The sequence below is a fragment of the Polypterus senegalus genome, chromosome 11 (assembly GCF_016835505.1).
Source record: "Polypterus senegalus isolate Bchr_013 chromosome 11, ASM1683550v1, whole genome shotgun sequence".
In the NCBI taxonomy this organism is placed as follows: domain Eukaryota; kingdom Metazoa; phylum Chordata; class Cladistia; order Polypteriformes; family Polypteridae; genus Polypterus; species Polypterus senegalus.
This window is the reverse complement of record NC_053164.1, coordinates 31,066,732-31,081,096: the sequence shown is the minus strand read 5'-3', so window position 1 is coordinate 31,081,096 and position 14,365 is coordinate 31,066,732. Positions and strand designations below refer to the sequence as shown.

Genomic DNA, 14,365 nt, shown 5'->3' with positions numbered 1-14,365 from the left:
GAAGAAGTGGGCTGCAGAGACTGAGGCAGAGATAAAGGAGGGGTGGAGAAGAAGAAGAAGGCATTCTGTTAGCAGATAGTGAAACAGACTCTGCATTCTGGTGCAGTAGCACAAGGTCGCTACCTTTAGTGATGATGAATAAATGAACAGTATCATTATTACAGTATTAATACATAAAGAATATCAGAATCAGCAAATCATCTAACATCGTCCCTTCCTTAATTGATCATTCTCAACCATCCAATTCAGCCTACATCTGCCCCCGCCACATCTCATGTCAGGCGACGAGGAGTATTTGCTGCTGCATACACAACTGCAGGTGTTCCACTGTTTTACATTCAGGAGCAGCTGTTGGACAAGTAAAAATATATATATGCAAAAAATATGCAAGTTGACGTTAAGTTAAATATTAAAATTGACACAGCACACTAGTTCGTAGACTGCACAGAATTTTTTGCCAATACATCTCAACAGAGAGTTAACATTTTTAAAAACGTGTACAACACATTCACAAGGAAAACTGAATTGTACTGACAAATTTCCATAAAGAGCAAGTGTCCAAAGTTTCAACAAAATCATTCCATGAGGTGTTTCATGCAGATAGACTCATGGACAGATGGACAGGTAGACAGACAGACCTGGCTGTCACAGTAGGTGCTTTTCACATGATATGTGAACATGCCTAAAGAAATATTAGTTAATGTATACACTGCTCGTCCTCACCTTATGGCCTGTGCTGTCAGGACAGGCATCTTCTAACAGCAACCCAGGTCTGGGTAAACAAGTTCAAAAATAGATGGACAAATTTAACCTGTGAAAAGAAAATCCATTTGCCATTTTCTAAACACACTTATTTGAGGGAGCTAGCAACTTGTTCCGAATTAGTGTCCCTTACCTTCACAGATACACTTCCTCTTACACTAGTGGTTCCCATCCTTTTCTATGCCCCACACCCCTAGAAAATGTTTGATTTATGTTTGCACCCCCTACAAAAGTATTATCACATTTGAAGATGAAGAAGTCATATTTCAAATATTTGAACCATATGCAGTGCTGTGGGTGAACAGATTGAACACAAAACAATGAGCTTTTAACTCAGTGCATAAAGTTTAAATATAAAATGAGAAATTTACCTTTATAAATCTCAATAATCTTGCAAATATGTTTCCCTATGAAGCTTAGACACTTCATTGACGATCCAGAGGTTAAGGTACCCTGCGTAGAATAAAGGAAATGAGACACAATCAGCAGTTGAGTGGTTTAGGAGATTGGAGAGCCCCGTGAAGCAATGGGTGCTGGCACACTGCTAAGCAATTCAATACTGGGTGGTCCAGATCTAATTATGCAGATCCAGATCATCTGGATGACTTTGATTTATACAGGGACGATTCCAGTTTGGCGCGAAGACAATTCTTCATGTCGTCAGTTCGCACACTTCTCGATGGTCTGGGATTTTACAGGTGATTTTCTTTGTAATAAACTTAATAAGTTATAGTGTAATGAAAATTGCATTATTAGATCTGGACCACCCTATACAGTCAATGAGATTTTTCCCCCAATAACCCCTACACTGCAGTCTGAAAGCAGATGCGGCACTCAGTTAAAATTGCTGCATTACTGCCAGGACCACCAGCTGAGTGGGCTGAGTGTAAGCAGACAGGTCATGCCTCTAGTTCAGTCCCCCTTGTCCTCCCTTTGACAAAAATGGCAATCAAACCTCAAAATCAGTGACATTTCACAAGCAGGGCTTCTAATGAAATAAATACTAGACCTTGCCCTTCTCTATGGATCATTGCAAGGTCCATATTCCATTCTCTTAAAATAACTTTATTCACCTTTAAGAATGTTCATTCTGAAGCAAGGAACCATCAAGAATACACATTTCTTTTCCTCATTCACAGGTAACAATTGTCAGGTCTATACTGGACTTGCATCTGAAAATACGTCTCTGCAATTATTATGTGTTTCTTCTTTATTTTGCCAACCAACTATATGGGGTGACCAGGCTGGTATCCCAACTCTTTATTGTTGTCATTTCCTTTATATTCCAATATATATAAAACACAATAAATAATATAAAACTCTCAAACCCACATAATCCAGAGTGGGAAGCTCGCAGTGCTTGATTCTTTTTATAACTTAGAATAGGAACACTAACTAATAAATGACCTACAAATAATGGCACACTGCAAGACACCAATTGCACCACGATAAAGTTGAACAACGCACCTCACTCCGTTTTGGTGAATCACTGCAGCCTTCCTCTTTGTTGCACCCGCTGAAATGCCACCTCGCACCCCCAGTTGGGAACCTCTGTCTTATACAGTACAAAGGCAACTTGACCTGCCTGATTTTTAGGATTTGGACAGAAAATGGAGTCCTCCACATAGAGTGAGGTGGGACTTAAACTGGGGCAGTAGAACTAATCACTGTACTGTGAAAAGTAAATCCATCCATCCACCCATTTTCTGAATAAACATTTTACAGGGTTGTGGGGAGCTAGAGCCTGAACAATGCAGGGAATAATCATGCAGACACAGGTATCCACTTTCAGAGGACTGATGTGGAGCAGCCAGTTGGTTTCACCTGCTCATTTAGGGGTGTGACTGGAAACCAGAATACCTGACACTGGAGAGAAGGTAGTGACCACAAACAGAAAGTGAATGAATCAAGAATCAAATCCAGATCCCTGGAACCGGGAAGCAGCAGAACCATGCAGTTGGTTTCCATTTCATTTTCTGAACCCACATTTCTTTAGGCCAGGATTGTGGTAAAAGCATCCAGTCCACTAAAGAATATCAGTTAAATAAGATGATTTTTTTTCTAAATAATTTCAAAATGAAAACAAAAATAGCTCCCAAACTTCTGCCTGACCTTATTAACTTTCATAATGTGCATTCAGTAATATTTTTGTTTAATAACTCATAAAATATGATTTTCCAGAATTGACAATGTGGAGGTGGTAGAGTAGGGTGCTCTGTAATATACAAGCATGGGCACATCCTCAGCCACCAGGGAAACCACCGTCGTTCCATCAGTCAACCGGTTTTCTGTTTACATGCGCCACTTGGGTCCTTGGATGCCACCCTGAGGTGTTTGCGCTTGTGTGTGTTTATTTTCTTTACATAACCTTTTGATTTTTGAAGTGCTGAGCGAGAAGTGTTGTAAGGTTTTTGGGAATTTAACTGATAACCTCCATCTCTTCCTTTATTCCTTCCTTAAGCCCTGGGGCACGTACCGCCTCCCTAACCCCGACACAAACAGACAGAATACAGGTTTAGCGACACAACACCCGGTTTATTCTCAGTTCAGCACACAGTGCACAAATCACCAATGCAGCACTACACAGTCCCTTCTCTGCCGCCAGTCCCTCCACCTCCACTCCTCCTCAGGCTTTATCTTCTTCCTCCTGCCTTTGGCCATTGAATGGTGGTGACTGACTCCCTTTATACGGCACCTGGAAGGACTCCAGGTGCCAAATGAGGTTCTTCCCGCTACACTGTGTGGTGAAAAAGGGCCCTGAAAACATCCATCCGCCCTCTAGCAGTGGCCACGGGCTCCAATGAGGTTGAGCTCCCATGTTCATGAGCCGTGGCCCTACTGGAAACCAAAGGGGCTGCCCTCTGTCGGTCCAGGGGAGAAACTGTCCCAGAAATACTCTCTCCCCCGGTCCTTCTAGGCTCCGGCTGTCCACCACAGCAGCCAAATGGGGTAACGTGTTGATTGAATGGAACTGAAATCTAAAATAATTAGCTCAAAATCTGTGTGTGTGGGTGTGTGTATGTACCATATGCAAATCTGCACCGTTGGACCAATTTCTGCCAAAACTGGCACAACTCCCTCATTTGATCAGGGTAAGACTGTGAAATATGTCTCAACCCAAATTGTTGACCCAAAATATCAAAATTCAATGCTAAAAATTTTTGCTATGCTAGCATTTATTGACTGTGCTGCAATGAGAAAGAAGTTCACGGAAAAGAAGAGTGCAGAACAAGTGATTGACAAGCCAGGTGAACAGCACCGCTGACTTAAGGGCGGTCAAGTGAAGGTGGGACAATGTCCTGGCCAGAAAAACAGAGGGCATCACATTTGGTGTGGAAAGTGAGGTGTCAGATGGAAGAGGAGAGGTTGGTACAGCTCAAAGAATACAAACTTAGCAAGAAGACTTTAAAGGTTGAGTGCAGGTGCCACAAGATATGGCTTTTCTAAAAGCAGAAAGGAAGGTAATAATTTTATTGCAGCTACGATGTGGTGTCTAAAAAATGCCATTGGTCTGTTTACCACTTATGATATCACACCCAGAAAAATCATGCAGCAATATGTCTTGGTAAACAATCTCATCTCTCAGAACTCCCCAATCATAAGGCACTGGAAATTCAAAGAAAGGGCAGATCAAAGACCGCTCGTGTTGTGAAGAGGGGGGCTGAACGCATCCCAAGGAGACATGGTTGCTCGTCCGAAACCCCCTCTTAAACTGTGATACAATGGGAAGCAAATCCAGTTTTCTTTTTACCTCCTCTTTGCTCGATCAGCTGCTAGCTTGCCGCTGCTGCCGTGCCATGTGATCTGCATTTCTATCATATCACCCATGTCCATATATTCGATCTCTCTTCGCTTTTACCTTTTCATCAGTATCGCACTGAATTTTGATTCCGTGTTTGGAATTACATTGTGACAACACAACGTATAACTGCCCGTGGGTGAATATCATTTCTTTCTTTCTCCAATACATGTCTGACAATAGCATTCACACAAATGGGAAATGATTTCTCTCATGGGATTTCACTTTCACCAAACAACAAATCTTTTAATTCTCGCGGATACGCCTCTTTATTGGGAAGAAACACTACTTTTTTTCCCTGATGGAAACTTAAAGTTTAAATCCGTATATTCAGACCTGAAGGCTGTTCAACAGCCTCTGGACTTCCCTGGTCATCAAGGGCTTCTGATTGGGGTAGACCCGGATACATTTATCCACTGTGACAATGTCTGTGCAGTTCTTAATATAGCACATTACGCTGTCACTAAACACTTAAAGGTCTGGATGTTCAAAGATGTCCCAGTTGGTCCTACTGAAACAGTCCTGCAGCTGCTGAGAAGCTCCATCTTGCCAAATTTTAACTGCCCTTGTGCTGATAGGAGCACTTTTCCTAAGTGGAATGTATGCTGGGATTAAAAACAGTGACGTGTGGTCAGAGTAGCCCAGGTGTGGTAGCGGTGTAGCCCTGTTTATTGTTTGCGTAGACTTTATCCAATGTGTTAGCTCCTCTGGTGGCTTGACGTGCTGATGGAATTTAGGGAGCACAGGTTTTAAATCCACATGGTTAAAGTCCCCAGCAACAATATACACAGCATCAGGGTGCTTGGTCTGCTGACTGCTAATACTGCAGTGTAAAAGTTCAATAGTTGAGTTTGCATTAGCGTCTGGTGCTATGTAAACAGCGGTAATGAAGACCCCAGTAAACTCTCTAGGGAGATATATGGGTCTGCATCTAACAGTCACATACTCCAGGTTCAGGGAGCAGTGGCTGTCTACAGTCACTGTATTTGTACACCAGTTGTTATTTACTTACACACACAGCCCCCCTCCTCTGCACTTACTGGAGTCACTGGTCCTGTCATGGCACTGTGCAGTGTAGCATGTTAGCTGGATAGCAGAGTCAATGAGTGAAGCCAGGATTCCATGATCAACAGAATGCAACTGTTCTTTACGATGTTATTTGTTGCCACCTGTAGCCTCAGTTCATTGATTTTGTTGACAAGAGATCTGGCATTGGTGAGAAAAATACGGGGGAACGGTGGTTTAACAGGCTGCCTACGTAATCTCACTAATGCGCCAGCCCTGCAGCCTTGCTTTTGTTTTTTCTCTCTGCACCACCTCCGTCGCCTGCCCACGGGGATGATGATCCACGGAGAGCCGGGACTCCTCGCTATGTCTGCCGGAATGTCGCGGGAGCGGAGAAACTCTGATGAAACACTCCCCTCGCTGCACACTCCGATCTTGAGAAGTTCCTGTCGGCTGTAGATGTTGTCAGCTTGACAAGATGTAGGTAAAACAAGTAGTAATACTAGCACACACATGCACACTAAACACTGAAACGAAGAGCACCGAGCCGCTGCGTCCGTGCGCGGAGGCAGAATGGTGGCTCTGAGGCTAAGGATCTGCGCTGGTAACCCAAAGGTTGCCGGTTCAAATCCCTGTCACAGCCAAAAGAGATCCTACTCTGCTGGGCCCTTGAGCAAGGCCCTTAACCTTCAATTGCTCCAGGGGAGCTGTACAATGGCTGACCCTGCACTCTGAACCCCAAAGGGTATGCAAAAACTAACAAATTCCTAATACGAAATTGTATATATATATACAGTATATATATATGTATTGTGGTGGATTGCCATCATTTTACTCCGGCCCTCACCCCCAGGCCACCAGGAGGAGCTCTCCTGACAGCATGATTATGCCCCAAGTTCCAGCAGGGCATCATGGACTATGTAGTGTTTATACACAGCCCTGCTGGATACCTTGGGGGCCACCAGGCGTCGCTGTAGGGGGGCTCGTAGGCTCGCATGTGCCCGATAACCCGGGAGTACGTCATAGTCATGTGACGGGGAGAAACGATGTGCTCCCAGGGTGAAGAAAAGGACTGTTTGCTCTGACCCGGAAGGAATAAAGAACTGTGGGCTGATTGGGCAGGAACACCCCCGGGTCAGGGTGTATAAAAGGATTGTGGGAAAGCCCAGACAGTGAGCTGAGCTGGGAGGTAGAGGGGCGAAGTGTCTGGGCGAGGTGGAGAGATTATTATTGTGGTTGTGTAATTTATGAGTAGAGTGGAAGGTGCTTGGTGCACTGTGCTAAAGAAAAATAAAGAGTCTGAGACTTTTACCTTGTGTCTGGCGTGGTACCTGAGGGTTCAAGGGAGCACTCGCGCCCCCTACTGCCACAGTATATATATTCTTAGGTCTGAGTTACAATCTGATATTATTTGGGTGGTTACCTTCCAGGCAACACTTGTGGTTAGTCAGCAAACATCCGTAGATATGTGATACAGTATCTGCCAAATAGTACAAACAGTTCATGGCATGTTTTTCTCCCTTATTGGGGCTCATCAGGTGTGTGCACCTTTACATATTTATATATAAATATATATTTATATGTATATAAATATATGTTAATATACAGTATATATTATGTATATACTGTATATATATCTTCTTAAATAATACACTACCGTGGCTGTCTGTTTGTCTGTCCAGGATTTTAAATCACCTGTAGCTTGCAAACCGTTTGAACTATTGACCTGAAATTTGGTACACATATACTATGCGACGTCTACTATAGACTTTAGGGGTGATGATTGACTTCCAAGGTTATTCCACTTTTTATTTTATTTTATTGTAGAATCAACTGTCGCCAGCAGGGCGGCCGTGGGGCACATGCGTACAGGCGCCATTCTCATTCCCTACCACCTTCACCTTCACTTCCTCTACCTCTTCATATCTTAAATCATTCTTGAGGCAGATTGAAGACTTAACTGCCAGCTTAAGTGAAAAATTAAGGAAAACGTACTAAGCAATTGCAACACAAACACTGACTTAATCGGTTTTAACGCAAAAGATGCCAACGAAAGAAGAGGAGATGCACGCCGGTAGGGTGGAGAAAAGAAGAGCTGCTCAGGAAGCAGCAAGCGCATCACCTTCTGAGCAAACGAACGCTAAATGTACAGAGAACAGTGTATTGTGCAGTGCTCCATTACTTGTATGCATAAATATATATATATGTATATATATATAGTTGCATATACTGTATACTGTAACAACAGATGGCGTTTAACAGCCCCACCTCCCAGCTGTGAGCCGGCAAACATGCCCATCTCAGGCGCATGCGCCGTTGGGTCATGCAAGAACACCTGGGAATAGAGTTCCGGGATGCAGCTAATGGCTGACTGAGATCCGCCTGTTTCAATTTGTCGGTGGACCATTCAGTCATGTCCTGGAACTCTTTACCTTGTAATGTGGTGAGCGGTGTCTAGTTTCCCTCCCCCTTTCCCCTCGGGGAGTTTGAGTCCATCTGGGAATTGACGACCTTACCGACGGGATGATGTTGACCTTCTCCTTTCCATAATTCCTCGGGGCTGGTCACATGTCCCGCTTCGGCAAGCTGCGGGTAAATGTCCTCATAACTTGGATGCTGGTTGAAAAGACCATCCTTGTCTTTGAGATTATTCCAAACTTCGTGCCATTCTTCCAGATCATCTTCATTTGTGAGGTATGCGTGCAAGACAAAATTTATTAACTCGAACAAGTTATCGAGTCGCTCCCCGGCACATACCTCCTTCTGGACGGCATTATCCAGAAGACTTTTTTCCCGCAGAAGACTGTTTCTTTCCATTTCTTTACTGATGCTGACATCCTTGAGCGTTTGTTTTTCTGCCACACTGCCAATCTGTTTTGTCTTCTTTTTTCCCATGACGCCTCGAAAGAAAACGGAAGGTTCTTTTTTCGTAGGCTTTTTTGTGTCTCTGCGCTGTCGTGTCAGGTTGTGCTGCAAAAATTTTTTATTCAGGTTTCTGGCAACAGACAGCCAGAATCTTGCCAGCTACACCACTGTAACACTAGATGGCGCTATACCAGCGCTTAACCCGACACACAGACACTGACAACATGTTTTAAAACACCAAGAAGCTGTTTAATTTCTTTTGCCTTCTTGTACAGTGCCCAAAGCATCTCCAGCACAATAACCAAATACACAAAATAATACTCAAATCTCTCTTCCACACCTCCCAGAAAGCTTTGCCCTACTACCACCCAACTCCGGCTTAGCTTGCTGAGTTCCCCCAGCAAGTGCTTCTGTCCTTTCTGCCATGTGACTGGCTGGTACTTCCGGGTCTAATGAAGAACTGAGATTTTCTTTATCCTGGAAGTGCTTTGGGCTTCCATTCTGGTGATTACCTCGTACTTCTGGGCTATAAGGAAAGAATCTGTCTCCAGGTCCTTCGACAGCTCCTCCTGGCGGCACCCACGGCACACAACAGGGCTGAGAAATTGAACTCCAAGTCCCAGGTTGCCCTGCCGGAATCCAGGGCACCGCTACACTTCAGGGGAGCTGCCATCTAGCATTTTGGGGGAAAAAACCACGATGCACAAAGATGCTGAGCATTTTGAACCATGCTCAAGTAAGAAGCAGAATTGTGTAACAGAGATTTTGTATTCAAAATTACAAGGGACTCCCTTCAATTATAATAATATATCCAGCATGTGCATTTGAGGAATCTTATTTATTACGCTCAAGGGTTTTATTTTTCATTGTTTAAGTTTGGGAAAAAAAAATTTATATTGTTAATTATTTTTCTTATTGTTACATCAATGATATCATTACAATACAGTTTTACATTTTAGAACATTAAAACATTAGAAGAATTGTGACAGGAACAGGGAATCCATCTCATTGAGCTCACCCATCCTATTCACCTGGATTGACCAAAATAACATCAAATTGAAACTTGAAGGTCCCTGAAGTCCTACTCTGCACCACACTTCTTGGTAATTTATTCCACGCGTCTGCAGTTCTTTGTTTGAAGAAAATCTTTCTAACTACTGAGCTATACAGCTTAAGCAGAACCTCCATTGACTTGTACTGCACATGACCAAACCTCCTATCAGCGTTCTTGATCGTTTTTGCATACTGCCTGAATGTAGACAGTGATGAGTATACTATGACTATCAGGTCCTTCTCATAAGGAGTAAGTTTCAGACCTTTTATTGTGTATTGAAATGTAACATTCCTATTTTCTACATGTGCTATCTTACATTTATTTGCATTCGTTTTCATCTGCCACAAATCTACCTAAGCTATTTTGTCCCTGTCTCTCCATGTCCATGTAATAAATTTAGTTGATTTTGTATTATCTGCCATCCCACCTAGTTTCGTATACCTGCAAACTTAAGCAGCTTATTGATTATGTGTGCAGATCATTTATGTATATTAAAAAGAGCACCGGACCTGTTATTGACCCCTGAGGGATAACACTTTTAATGTCACCTAGTTCTGAAAAAGTTCATCTCATCATGACACTTTTCTTCCTGTGTTTTGTACCCACTTACAGATCACACCCTAAATTCCCACTTCTTTTAGTTTGATCAATAGTCTTTCATGTGGCACCTCAACAAAAGTCTTCAGAGTATTAAGATAAATAATGTCATCTGCTCCTTTCTTATGATTTGCTTTTGCTGCTTCCTCATAGAATTGTAACATATCAGTGAAACACAATCTTCCCTGTCTGGACCTGTGCTGACTATTTGCTAACACACCTGTTCTTGACTTCAGCTCCTTGATGTTTTCCTTAATAATTGCTTGTATTTATCTATACTAATAAAAGGCAAAGCCCTCACTGACTCACTCACTCACTCACTCACTGACTCACTCATCACTAATTCTCCAACTTCCCGTGTAGGTAGAAATTTGGCAGGCTCATTCCTTACAGCTTACTTACAAAAGTTGGGCAGGTTTCATTTCGAAATTCTAGACGTAATGGTCATAACTAGAACCTATATTTTCGTCCATATACTATAATAGACTTCTGCTCGATGCCTGTGGGAGGCGGAGTTACGCCTCCCACATAATTTAGTGCCTGCCCATATAAGGCCGTCCGTCAGCAGTAATCCAATAGAAACACTGCTGCTAAATATTCACGGGTGAAGGACTGTGCTTATGCAGACGAGGATGAGATGATCAGGGTGGTGTTTGGCACAAACACAGCGAAACTGCGAGAGAAACTTTTAAGTGCTGGGTCTTAGCTAACATTAAATACAGCCGTGGACATCGCGAGATGGCACCAGCACAGCTGGGAAACCAGATGCATGTACACCGGAAACACGTGAACTGACGCATGTACGCAGACAAAAAGCAACAGTTCCAACTCAGTTTTTGTATAATGAATGTCTTTCATTATTATAATACTCCCTTTAAACATTCCTTTTAAATATTATTAAAAAGATGTCTACTAAAATTATTGTCTGTATTTGGAGGTCTATAACTCACTCTTAATATGAGGCCTCAAATCCCTAATGTGTTCTAGTCAAGTCCAAACATTCTCTGTAAGATGTGGCTCTGGTTGAAGCAGATTTGTATTCAGATCATATATTACAAAAATTCCTTTGCTCTGTAATTGTCTGGAGGCATATAACTCCCACTTTGTCATAGGGCTCAATGGTCTGCACATCATTCTTCAATGTGTTCTAGCCAAGGTCAAACATTCTCTGTAAGATGTGACTCGCTTTATCTGGTCTGAAGCAGTTTTGAGAATTCAGATTTTATATTACAATATATTCTCACTCCTTTAGCTTTTTAATTGTCTGTTTTTCTTAACTCTCCCTCTTTCTAGCATTTGTCCCACTTTGTCATAGGGCTCAATGGTCTGCACATCATTCTTCAAGTAACTGGAGACCTTATCAGCCCAATGTCACTTGGGAAGTGCTCTCAATGGCCTGGCCCTGTCTTCTGCTAGTTTAGAGAATTAAAATTTTTGAATCAATATTCTCAGTCAAGTTTAATGTGTGTTATGAGAAAGCTAAGTAGGCCATTGCATTTGAGATCCAGCTGCTTAAAACTTCAGCTTTGAGAACTACTTGCACTTCTCACGTGTGGGTTCTCCTAGTTTCAACTGAAATGATGGGAACTGATCAATGAATAAGTTCTTGACACCTGCACAGGATATGAAATGATGATGTCCAGTTTTGGCCAAGTGATAGACATGGGAAGAGCTAGGAAGAGGATAGTACTTTGCGTATGTGATACTGTATGATTTAAAAAAAGAATGAGGTCCTACAAAATGACGATATGCACTTCATTGAAATGAGACAGCTTTGTACATTTTCCAGTAAAGTCATATTTTGAATGCTCATCCAGAGGCTCTGTGTGTTTTTTCTGAAGAGGTATTTCTCCATGACACTTGTTGGTCCATCTAACATTTCTTCAGTCTTTTGTCTTTGGATTCAAGACTCAGAGTTGTTTTGATCGGCTGTCTGGTCGTCACTATGGATTATTTGTCCATACCAGCACAGGCACATTTTGTCCGTGATAAGCACTGCTCCCATGATTTTCCTCACTTCTTGTCCATAAATGTCAGAAGTGACTCTACTCTGTTGGCCCCTTGAGCAAGGCCCTCAACCTGCAATTGCTTTGTCCTGGGTATGACGTTAATCTACATCCAGCCCTGCAAGCAGGTCCTCCAATTTACAGGGAAAGGTCAGGGGTGGGTGGCAGGATTGGCACTCCAGCCACTGTAAAAACCTCAAACTGTTTCAGTGTGGTGCTGAGGTGTCACCCACTGCACAGCTGCACTCGAGTTCCAATCCGGGCGGTTCGTTGTGTGGTGCGTACAGCATAGTGCTGTATTCAGCACATACTCCCATCTTCTTTCTCTCTCTCTCTCTTTGTTCACAACATGATTAGGCCAAGTCAGACTGAGTACCCAGCAAGGGATGTTTTACATCTGGTTGGTCAGCATTCCATGTTGTACAAGATGACAGGGCGGACAACTGTTTTAGACAGATTTTGGACTTCAGGTAGGTTGGCTTCTTTTGGTTTCAGAGGACTCCTGTGGCTTGGTGCAGTGTGGTGAAACAGATGTTAAGAAAAGTCATGCAAGAGGATGGGAGAGATTAGAACTGACTTATTTCCTTGGTTTTGTTTGCTTATCAATAGGTGCTACAAGCTTCAGCAGGGTATTCCCCATTCAGATTGCTGTATAGGAGACTACCATGTAGACTCCTCAGCATTCTTAAGTAAGGCTGAGAAGTGGAAACCATGCCCTCAGTTAATATAATGGAATATATCGTGCAGTTGCATGAATATACAGCTTCTAATAAAAGAGCGCATAGAGCATGCACAGGTGTAACCAATGTTATATAATCAGGGAGTGACTTTACAGGAATTTCAATGCTGAAAATGAGTAATGCTTATACCAATGTCTCATTTTAAGTTATTAGCCCGTCGGGGGGTCCCTATGAAATTAAACAGCAATGGAGATTCTTGGATTACTTGGTTTGTCATCCTAACCGATCCCCAAAAGAGTGGGTCTAACACATTAATCTGTTAAAAATCCTGGAAGGAATGGAATAACATGGCATCCCTTTCTAGCACAAGTAGAGCACTTTTTATGAATTCAATATCCTAAATTTTTGAAGTAAATGTATCCCTCTAACCAAAAGAGACAGTTGGAGACTGCTATTATGTGCATTCAGGAAATAGAAGATGCCAAGACAGGCCTAACTTTACTAATTGCATATGGTATCATCACTGAGCTAGTGGTTGTGAACATCAGTATCACCTCCTGGAGACAAAGAAGGCAGGTTAAGATAGAGATTAAATGTGTGCTCAGCCTTGGGGTTTATAGATGAAAGCATTGGTTGAGTCCAATTGTTTAAGTGCCAAAACCCAACAGTTGTCATTTTTATAATGATTTTCGGCAACTACACCAAGTCTCCTGGCTTGAAGCTTACCCCATGCTACGAGTGGACAGACTTTTTGAATGGCAGGGTAAAGCTCAATATTTGGTGGATAAACTGCTACTTCCCCATAATGCCAATACTGCTGCCTACCTTGATGATGTGGTCATCTATTTCAGCACATGGCAGGAACACTTGGTGCACATTTTGGCTGAGCTGCAGGACATCATGCAAGCCAACCTATTAATACAAAGAAATATTATTTTGGGTTGAACAAGGCTATGTATTTGAGCTATGTGGTTGTAAGGAGCATAATCAAACCATGGATGTTCAAAAGTTGCTGCCAGAAAGAGCTACATCTTTGACTGAACTTACTAGGAAACTGGCCCCTAATATTGCGATATGGAGTCCCAAAGCTGAAGTAGCATTCATAGACTTTTAGATGACTCAAATTTCAGCACTATTTTTAATTGCTCCTGATTTTTCTCTTCTCTTTTGTCCCCAGGCTGACGCGTCTGACGTTTGCTGGGGATGGTGTTAGGCCGGATTGTTGAAGGCATTGAACACCCTATAATGTATCTAGACCAGAAACATTTGGACCGGAAGAGAAAGTACAGAAACATTGAACATGACACATTCTGCATAAAGTGGGCAATTACCTGGGGCCTCATGTATAACGGCGTGCGTAGAACTCGCACTATAACATGGTGTAAGCACAAAAGCCGAAATGTGCTTATGCATAGAAAAATCCAGATGCAGGAATCTGTGCGTACTCCAACTTCCACGTTCTTCCGCTACATAAATCCTGATCATTGTGAAAAGTAACGCTCGTGCACGCACTTTATGTAACGCCCCAACTCCTCCCAGAATTACCCTTCTTTGAATATGCAAATCAATATAAATCGCCCTTAAGCTCAGCCTTCTG

General features: G+C 42.6%; 1 long non-coding RNA gene across 1 annotated transcript in view; it reads left to right on the top strand.

Annotated features, from left to right (window-relative positions):
- LOC120538796 overlaps positions 1 to 14,150 on the top strand; it is a 42,117-nt gene extending 27,967 nt beyond the window's left edge. Inside the window, exon 3 of the long non-coding RNA XR_005635514.1 lies at positions 13,946 to 14,150. This is a non-coding gene — a long non-coding RNA (uncharacterized LOC120538796). The remainder of the gene's footprint in view (positions 1 to 13,945) is intronic.
- Positions 14,151 to 14,365: the final 215 nt, after the last annotated feature.